We start from the raw sequence: 9,765 nt of genomic DNA on the forward strand, positions 1-9,765 counted from the left end.
AAAATCTATTTTTTCTTGATTTTATAAGACATTGTTTTCAATTTTCTAAGACGTACCAAGGTTCTGCATACCAAGCTGTGGCTTGCAGCTGCAGTAGACCTTCTATAGTATCATGCAGTTCAGTGCGGTTCAGAAGTAGGAACAGCAGCTGCATGCTGCAGCGAACGGGCTGATCTCTGGACAACATGTTGCCAAACGGCAACAGGGAAACCCCCCACGATGTGGAAATCCCCCCTAGGTAGAGGCGGGAATCAAATTTCAAAAAAAAATCCCCTGTCCGGGGTTCCTGTCCCTGGGCTTATAGCCACCTGTTGCCAAAGTAGCTCTTAGTATTTGTTTGCTTTTGTTTTCCACACTAGCCCTCTGCCTATTGTTATTTGATTAATACTGTAGCATGCTGCAAGCAGTAGACAGCAGTAAGGACCGTTTGTGTTAGTTAGTGCTTAGTGGTTAATGATCTAACGCAAAAGGCCCATCTAGTTGATTTTTTTTCTAGGAAAATTATGTGGCGTGTAGGATAAAAATGCATAGTTTAAAACATATGGAAATTGTACATACTCTATGTCTAGATACTCTACATAGCAAATTCGATGTGCCAAAAATGTCAAAGCGACTTATAATTTGAAACCGAGGGAGTCTAACATTTTTTTTATTTGGTGCATCTTTGCCTCAAATATCAACTTTAGCGAACAAAATTGATAAATGGAACATCATAGTTTTCAGCTCCTGGTTGTTTAAAGAGAGACAATAAAAACAATAAAGGACTGCTATTATGTTAGCTCCCACTGTTATAACTGTAGGAACACTAGGATCATAGATCTAGCCATAGACTGATTCTATTCGGGATAAAATAGACGCTGTACATCCTAGTGCTTGTAAAACTAAAGAGACAGAGAGGGAAGGGGGAAGGTACCAAACCTGACACGGCAGAGGGGGAGGGTTCGGAGGCCATCATCGGGTTCGTTGATGTAGTCTGCGCTAAGACAACGACGGTCGGTGAAGATGGGTCGGAGATGCGGTGCTGGCGGTGAAGATGACAACGACGCAGTGCTGTGGCGGAGGTACTTCCCATCACTGGCTACGCCCCTCACTTAGATCGGGTTTAGGGTTTATCGGTGGGGAGCTCGGCTCAGGCGAACCTCATGATAAGAGCCACCGGCCCCCACCTTTTTTTATAGCGTAGGGTGACAGGGGCCCTCCAGCCATGGTGGGCTGGGCGCCCCCGATCAGGGCGCAAATCAAAGGCCCAACTGGGCCATTGGATCCAGTTGGGTTAGAGATCAATCTAACAATCTCCCCTTTGATCTCTTTCCATCTTTCACTTTCATATCATTTACTTTTGTTCATTCCACTACAGATTAGCGCATAGAGCATGTCTCATCGTCACGGTCCATTGCCGATAGATTTAATAGCTACAACACACTACTCTGTTCTGGAATAGATACTTATCTTTGGGCCTTCTTTTATCCAGAAATTATAGGCTTTCCCTTAAACCCATACCAGCTACATGTTCTCTGAACATGTTGGGTGGTAAGCCTTTTGTAAGTGGATCCGCGAGCATCTTTATTGTACTTATATGCTCAAGACTTATGACTTGATCCTGGACTTTATCTTTCACAACATAATACTTTATGTCAATGTGTTTGGCAGCACCACTTGACTTATTATTATGAGCATACTGTACTGCCGGATTATTATCGTAGTATAACTTTAGTGGTCTATAGATGTCGTCAACCACCTTCAAACCGGGTATGAACTTCTTTAGCCAGTTCACCTGCCTCGTTGCCTCATAACATGCTACAAACTCAGCATACATTATGGACGATGTAGTGACAATTTGTTTTGAGCTTTTCCATGAAATAGCTCCCCCTACGAGAGTGAATACATATCTAGACGTGGATTTTCTATCATCTCCCGCATAATCAGAATCTGAATACCCCACTATATGAAGTGAATCAGATCTTCTATACGTTATCATGAGGCCTTTTGTTCCTTGCAAATAACGCAAGACTTTCTTTACCAATTTTCAGTGTTCTATTTCAGGATTGCTCTAGAATCTGCCAAGTAACCCGATAACAAATGCCAAGTCAGGACGCGTACATACTTGAGCACATTGCAAGCTTCCGATAGCTGAAGCATATGGAACCACTTTCATTTGATCGATCTCATATTGGTTCCTAGGACATTGAAAATCCCCATATCTGTCGCCCTTGACTATAGGAGCAGGTGAGGGACTACATTTGTGCATACTGAATTTCTTTAAGATCTTTTCTATGTATGCCTTTTGTGATAGTCCTAATACCCCTTTACTTCTATCTCGGTGAATCTCGATCCCTAGAACGAACGAAGCTTCACCAAGATCTTTCATATCAAATTTTGAGGACAAAAACTTCTTTGTCTCTAGTAGTAGACTGACATCACTACTAGCAAGTAAGATATCATCCACATACAGGACAAGGAAGATGAACTTCCCATTCTTAAACTTTGTATAGACACAATTGTCCTCTATATTCTCTTTAAACCTAAAATTCTTTATTGTCTGATCAAACTTCAAGTACCACTGTCTTGAAGCTTGTTTTAATCCATAAATGGATTTCTTTAGGCGGCATCCCATTTGTTCTTTTCCTTCTATGACAAAACCTTTCGGTTGTGCCATGTAAACATTTTCATCCAAGTCTCCGTTGAGAAATGCCGTCTTTACATCCATCTGATGTAATTATAAATCATAATGTGCCACTAATGCCATTATGATTCTGAAGGAATCCTTACATGAGACTAGAGAAAATGTCTCATTGTAATCAATCCCTTCTCTTTGTGTAAAGACTTTTGCCACAAGTCAGGCTTTATATCTCTCTATATTCCCTTGAGTCAAGTTTTGTTTTGTAGACCTATTTACAGCATACTATTTTGGCTCCTTTAGGAATTATCTTCCAATCCCAAACTTTATTAGCATTCATAGATTTCATTTCATCTTCCATGGCCTCAAGCCACTTTGATGAATGATCACTTCTCATGGCTTCTTCAAATGAGGTGGGATCATCCTCCATTTGAAATTCCTCAGTGTTGTACACTTTATAATCAGTAGGAATAGCTAATTTTCTAACTCTTTGAGACCTTCTAGGGGCCTCCACATTTAGCATATCTTCTGTTTGAGGCTATTGTTGCTCCCCCCTCATTTGTGGCAATAGGTTCTACAGGATCCTAAAGAATTCCTCATCATCATTCATTGTTGCCACAGGCGGGATAACAACAGGTGTTGGCACCACAGTGTCTTGCACTGTCGGTGCAGCGACAGCAGGTAGTGAGAAAAATGGCTCATGAATCATCGGAGTGGGTGCATACACCCGCTTCTCTTCAAGGTCAATTTCTCGAGCTACCATGCTCCCCCTCATCATTTCATCCTCTAGGAAGACAGCGTATCTCGTTTCTACAAACTTTGTATGTCTATCTGGACAGTAGAAACGAAAACCTTTTGACTTTTTTGGGTAGCCAATGAAATGGCAACTTACTATTTTGGGATCTAGCTTCCTAATGTTTGGGTTAAATACTTTAGCCTCAGCAGGGCTCCCCCACACATGCAAGTGGTTTAGTGAGGGTACTCTTCCTGTCCACAACTCATACGGTGTTTTGGGCACTAACTTACTTGGTACTCTATTGAGAATATGAATGGCGGTTTTTAATGCCTCCATCCACAGACTCAAAGGTAAGGTGGAGTAACTTATCATACTGTGCACCATATCCATCAGGGTATGATTGCGTCTTTCAGCTACTCTATTCTGTTGAGGTTCGCCCGGTGTTGAATACTGGGCAACTATGCCATTCTCCTGTAAAAACCTTACAAAAGGTCTAGGAACTTGGCCATATGGGATATGTCGACCGTAGTACTCCCCTCTACAGTCGGACCTGACTATCTTAATCTTTAAGTTGTGTTGGTTTTCAACTTCTACCTTAAATATCTTAAATTTATCCAATGCTTCTGTTCTTTCTTTGATTGGATAAATATAGTCATAACGGGAGTAATCATCTGTGAATGTTATGAATGAATCATAACCATCCACACTCTTTATAGGAAAAGGACCACAGATGTCTGTGTGAATAATCTGTAGAATTCCTATGCTTCGTTTGACATCTTTCTTAATTTTCTTTACATACTTTTCTTTTATGCAATCTCTGCATTGTTCTAAATCTGAGAGCTCTAATAGAGGAAGAATATCATTCTTAGCTAGTCTTTCTATTCTCTCCCTCGAAATATAGCCTAAACAATAGTGCCATAATTTCGACAACGCATCATGAGCTCTCTTTCATTTTCTATTTACATCCGCAGACGAGGATATATTCACATTGTCGCACGCAATGTTCCCATTATCGCATATAACATTCACATCATCACGTAGTGATAACAAATACAGCTCATTTTGTAAGATAGCATGACCAACACATGCATCATTATATGTTATCTTACATTTGCCATTTCCAAAATGGCAATCATAACCATCGTTGTCCAAACATGAAACACTAATCAAATTCCTCTGTAGGGAGGGAACATAAAGAACATCTCTAAGTATAAGTTTGAAACCATCAGCAAGCTCTAGAGAAAGATCGCCAACAGCTTCAACTTCTGCTCGTACTCCATTTGCAATTTTAACGTGTCTTTCGCTTCTTTGCGTAGTCCTTGTCGAACGAAATCCCTGTAAAGAATTAGCAACATGAATAGTTGCACCTGAGTCAATCCACCAAGTAGATTTCGAATACTGTACATATAGGGATTCATTTATGAACGTAATAATGTTCTCACCTTTCTTTGCCATGATCATCTTTAGATAATCGGGACAATCTTTCTTATAATGTTCCATCTTCTTGCAGTGGAGACATTGATCTTTCTCTACTGTAAACTTGTTTTGCTGAGGCTGATGCAGCATGGGACCCTTTCCCTTTGACTTTGAGGAAAAGTTAGCATTAGTATTCTTTTTCTTGTTATCTTTCAGATAATTGATAGTTCCACCATTGGCAGCTTTCATTCTCTCCTCCTCTTGCACACACATAGCCATGAGCCTCTCCATGTCCCATTTTTCGGACTGTATGTTATAGTTGACAACAAAAGTGTCAAACTTTTTTGGCAAGGAAACAAAAACCAGATGGATAAGGAACTCATCCTTGAGAGCCAGATCCATTGGTTTTAGCTTGGATGCCAAATGGCTCATCCTTAGTATGTGCTCTCTTATGCCACCATTGTCTGAGTATCTCTTTGTCACAGCTGCTTTATTAGCTGGGTAGCATATGTCTTTGAAGAGCCAATGAACTGACTCTTTATTCTTTCGAGATACTCAGTGATGGTGTCACACTCAGGGATTGAGCCCACAATAGTAGGCTCAATCGTGTTCTTTATCACAGCCAAACACTTCTTGTTGGCAGTGACCCATTTCCTATGCTCAAGGTCATAGGACATTCTTTGAGATGCAAAATCCCTCTCTCTGATTGCCTAGGCGGCATCAGTCTCGTTTGTCTCCCGCACCGGTGCCACAGGCTCTGTGGGACACGGTGTGGTGACTACCCAGTCTACCTCAGCGAGGATGAAAGCCAGGTCGATCTTTTTCTTCCACTCAATGTAGTTATCACCTTTGAGAGTGGAGATCTCTTTGATACAACTCATCAAGTTGTATCCGTCTGAAAACACAATTCAAATAGTGTGAGAACATAAATAATAACAATAACATTTGCATGCCTTAGTTCCAACGTTGGTCAAAATTAAAACATACAATTATTCTCTACAGTAATTCTACATCACCGTTGGGCAGAAATAGAATTGATGCAAGACAAAATATCATAATATTGCCATTAATCAACGTTGGTCAGAATAATAACAATGTTATGATCAATTAAAACATATCTATTTTTCAAAAAAAATCTCCCGTTGGTTCGAATTTAATAATAAAAATAACATCTTTACATACGCAGCGGAAAGCGTAAATATTCTCATTATTATTTTTCCAGAAACTTTATAGAACTTTACTTTTCTCTAAACAAAATTGTCGTTGGATCAAAATTGTGCAGAGTAGGACCTCAAAATTCAATTGAAATTCATCAAATATGTATCAAAAAAGGTTTCTGGAAAAAAAAATAAAACAAACAGATATTCAGTTTCACTATGTTTTGCCATTTCGGCCCATAGCAGCAGAAACGGCCCATGGCCGCACGCGCCCTTCCCGCGCGCTCCCCCGCGCCCAGGGCGCAACCTGGGCCTGGGCCGGGAATTCGGCCTCGCGCGCTCGCCCGCCTGGGCCGCGACGCTGGCCCTCGCATCTGGCAATGTTGGAGCCGATCGGACGACTGCGTGGCGTCTTCGGGCGAACAAAACTGCCCCCGGCCGCGGTCCCCGAACCCTATCGCCATTCATTTGCCATTTCTCTTCTCCCTTCCCTCTCTCAGCCGAGTGAGCCCGAGCGACGAGCAACAACGACGAGAGCGAGTAGAGAATTAGGGCCTGGCCTCGGCGCCCCTGTGGCCAGAGTCCGGCGAGCAGCTCCCCCGGGCTCGGCCTTCTTCTCCCCGTGCGCCGGTCTGCACGACGACGAGGTAAGCCCTCTGGGTCTCCCTCTTCCCCTTTTCCCCTTCTTTGGATCTTATTTGCTCTTCTAGGTTTTGATCGATTGGGATGGGAATTAGGGTTAGGGTTTTATTGTTTCTTTTTCCTGAATTGATTTCGGGTTTTAGAGTTCGGTTTAAACGTGAAACCGAGCCCTCCTTCTTCTTTCTTTAACCCAGTTAGGGTTAGGGTTCATCCGAACCCTCCTTTCTTTACTCAGATCCGAAGGGATCGAAGTTAGGGTTTAATCGAACCCTTTGTCGGCTGAAACCCTCTTCTTCTTCTTAGACCCGCACTGGATCTAATCTACTTTTTCCTTTTCTAATCGGTTTACCCGTTCTAGATCTAAAATCCTAGAAACCGATGGCTCTGGTACCAATGTTATAACTGTAGGAACACTAGGATCATAGATCTAGCCATAGACTGATTCTATTTGGGATAAAATAGACGTTGTACATCCTAGCGCTGGTAAAACTAAAGAGACAGAGAGGGAAGGGGGAAGGTACCGAACCTGACACGGCAGAGGGGGATGGTTCGGAGGCCGCCATCGGGTGCGTTGATGTAGTCTGCGCTAAGGCAGCGACGGTCGGTGAAGACGGGTCAGAGATGCGGTGCCGGCGGTGAAGATGACGACGACGCAGTGCTATGGCGGAGGTACTTCCCGTCACTGGCTGCGCCCCTCACTTAGATCGGGTTTAGGGTTTGTCGGTGGGGAGCTCGGCTCAGACGAACCTCGTGATAAGAGCCGCCGGCCCCACCTCTTTTTATAGCGCAGGGTGACAGGGCCCTATGGGCTGCGCAAATCAAAGGCCTAACTGGGCCGTTGGATCCAGTTGAGTTAGAGATCAATCTAACACCCACATCTACTTGTTTGTAGCTGGATGCCATTGGTAGTAGAGCGTCCCCTAGTGTTTCAGGGCAAGGATGAGAGAGGTAGAGCGTCAGAGCCAAAGCAGAGGAAGAGAGGCGCGTGGAAGGGGATGGCTCACGGCATCAGGTGTGGGAGATGAAAAACAGGCAAAGAAGAGTGTTTGCCAGGCTGTGGTTAAGGCGCAGAAAAGTTTTAGCTGGGCGGCTGGGCCACGCATAGGTCCAGATCGACTTGGGCCAAAAAAAATTGAAGGGCATATTCATGTTTTTTGGGCCATGCCTAGGGCCGTCCACGCCTGCCTATAAGCTGTATGTTGTCTGAAATGAAACTGTAGGAATTGAATTAGGCTTGGACTGTTGGTGTTCGTCATCGATTTGGCTGCAATGACTACTTTTATATCTTTATATCATTTATTCCTTGGTGCTTAATTCCAAGCCATGTAGTCTGTTTTTACAGCTTTCTCTGTTTGCCATAGTTTATGTGGCTTTGTGCTGAACACTACTCTATCTTTTTATATGTTGTTATTTTCTGAAAAGGCGAGGGGATTGAAGAAGCATCTGAAGAGGCTCAATTCGCCCAAGCACTGGATGCTAGACAAGCTCGGTGGAGCCTTTGTAAGTTGATGGCTTGATGCATTTTGCTTGTGTTCTTTTAAATGGTCTACTGTGGTTTTGTTTTCAGTTTTGTGATGCTTCAAATTCAAATTGTGCTATGTGCTTGTCAGGCTCCCAAGCCATCATCTGGGCCTCACAAGTCCAGGGAGTGCCTGCCCCTGATTCTGATCATCAAGAACCGGCTCGTATGCCTTGACATACCGTGAGGTGATATCCATCTTGATGCAGCGCCATGTGTTGGTCGATGGCAAGGTCAGGACTGACAAGACCTACCCTGCTGGCTTCATGGGTATGCGCAAATGTTTCTTTCTTGGATATGCCAATTTAACATTTCTCATTTACTCTCGCCTTATATGCAGTTATGTTGTCTATTTGCAGATGTCATTTCCATTCCAAAGACTGGTGAGAACTACAGGCTTCTCTATGACACCAAGGGTCGCTTCCGCCTTCACTCTGTTAGGGATGAGGACGCAAAGGTGAGCACTAGCTGAGGCCATAACGTAATCTCACACTAATCCTTGGCAAGTAATGCATATGGGAATATAAGTTTTGAATGCTGTGCTTTGTCAGTTGATGGTTCATTGTGGTGGCTTGGTTATTTGAACAGTTTTATTTTCCTTACATTCTCTGGAGTTCACTTTTGTAAGGATAGGCAATATCACTCCTTTAGAAACATAACGCTGATATGTAGTTGACAATGTGTATTCTGAATTGCACTTTTAGTTAGAACTCAATGTGATGTATCAACTGTTGCTATTCTACCAATAATCGTGATTCTTATGTTTCTACCTCTTATTTTCGTACAGAATTTTGTATTACCGAAATTGTATTGTTAAAATTTTTTCTGTTACTGCAGTTCAAGCTTTGCAAGGTCCGTTCTGTCCAGTTTGGTCAGAAGGGCATTCCGTATCTGAACACATACGATGGGCGCACCATCCGCTATCCTGATCCTCTTATTAAGGCAAATGACACAATCAAGATTGATCTGGAGACAAATAAGATCGTTGATTTCATCAAGTTTGACGTGGGCAATGTTGTTATGGTCACTGGAGGTAGGAACACTGGTCGTGTTGGTGTGATAAAGAACAGGGAGAAGCACAAGGGAAGTTTTGAGACCATTCATGTGGAGGATGCCTTGGGTCATGCCTTTGCCACCCGTATGGGCAATGTATTCACAATTGGCAAGGGCAACAAACCATGGGTGAGTCTCCCCAAGGGCAAGGGTATTAAGCTCAGCATCATCGAGGAGCAGAGAAAGAGGGATGCCGCTGCTCAGGCTGCTGCGAATGCTTAAGTAGTTTGCATAACGTTCGCTGTAACATTGACTTCAATGAAAACATGCCTTGCATCTGAGTTTGCAGCTGAAATGTAACCCTTTTAGGCTAGTAGATATTAGTATTTTTAAATACTATAGACATCTATCTACCAGGTTTACATCATCTAATCATCTCATGGCAAGTCGTTTTAGAAATTTTAATTTGGTTCCATTCCAAATTTTGTTGTGCTATCTTAATAATTTGCATTGTTCAACTTGCAACTTAGATGAATGAGTTCAAAGGTTTGGTTTTTGTTCTTGACAGTCCATTTCGTGATGAAAGAATGCATTTATTGGTTTGTTTGTTGTTGAGAAGAATCCAATGACTATGCACTAAACAATGCTCATATCGCCATGCACGGCTGTGAACACGAAATAAACG

At 42.7% G+C, this 9,765-nt stretch overlaps 1 pseudogene; it reads left to right on the plus strand.

Annotated features, from left to right (window-relative positions):
- The first annotated feature begins 7,801 nt into the window (after nt 1-7,801).
- On the plus strand, nt 7,802-9,362 carry LOC136458278 (small ribosomal subunit protein eS4-like; annotated as a pseudogene).
- Nucleotides 9,363-9,765: the final 403 nt, after the last annotated feature.

The sequence above is a fragment of the Miscanthus floridulus genome, chromosome 6 (assembly GCF_019320115.1).
Source record: "Miscanthus floridulus cultivar M001 chromosome 6, ASM1932011v1, whole genome shotgun sequence".
In the NCBI taxonomy this organism is placed as follows: Eukaryota; Viridiplantae; Streptophyta; class Magnoliopsida; order Poales; family Poaceae; genus Miscanthus; species Miscanthus floridulus.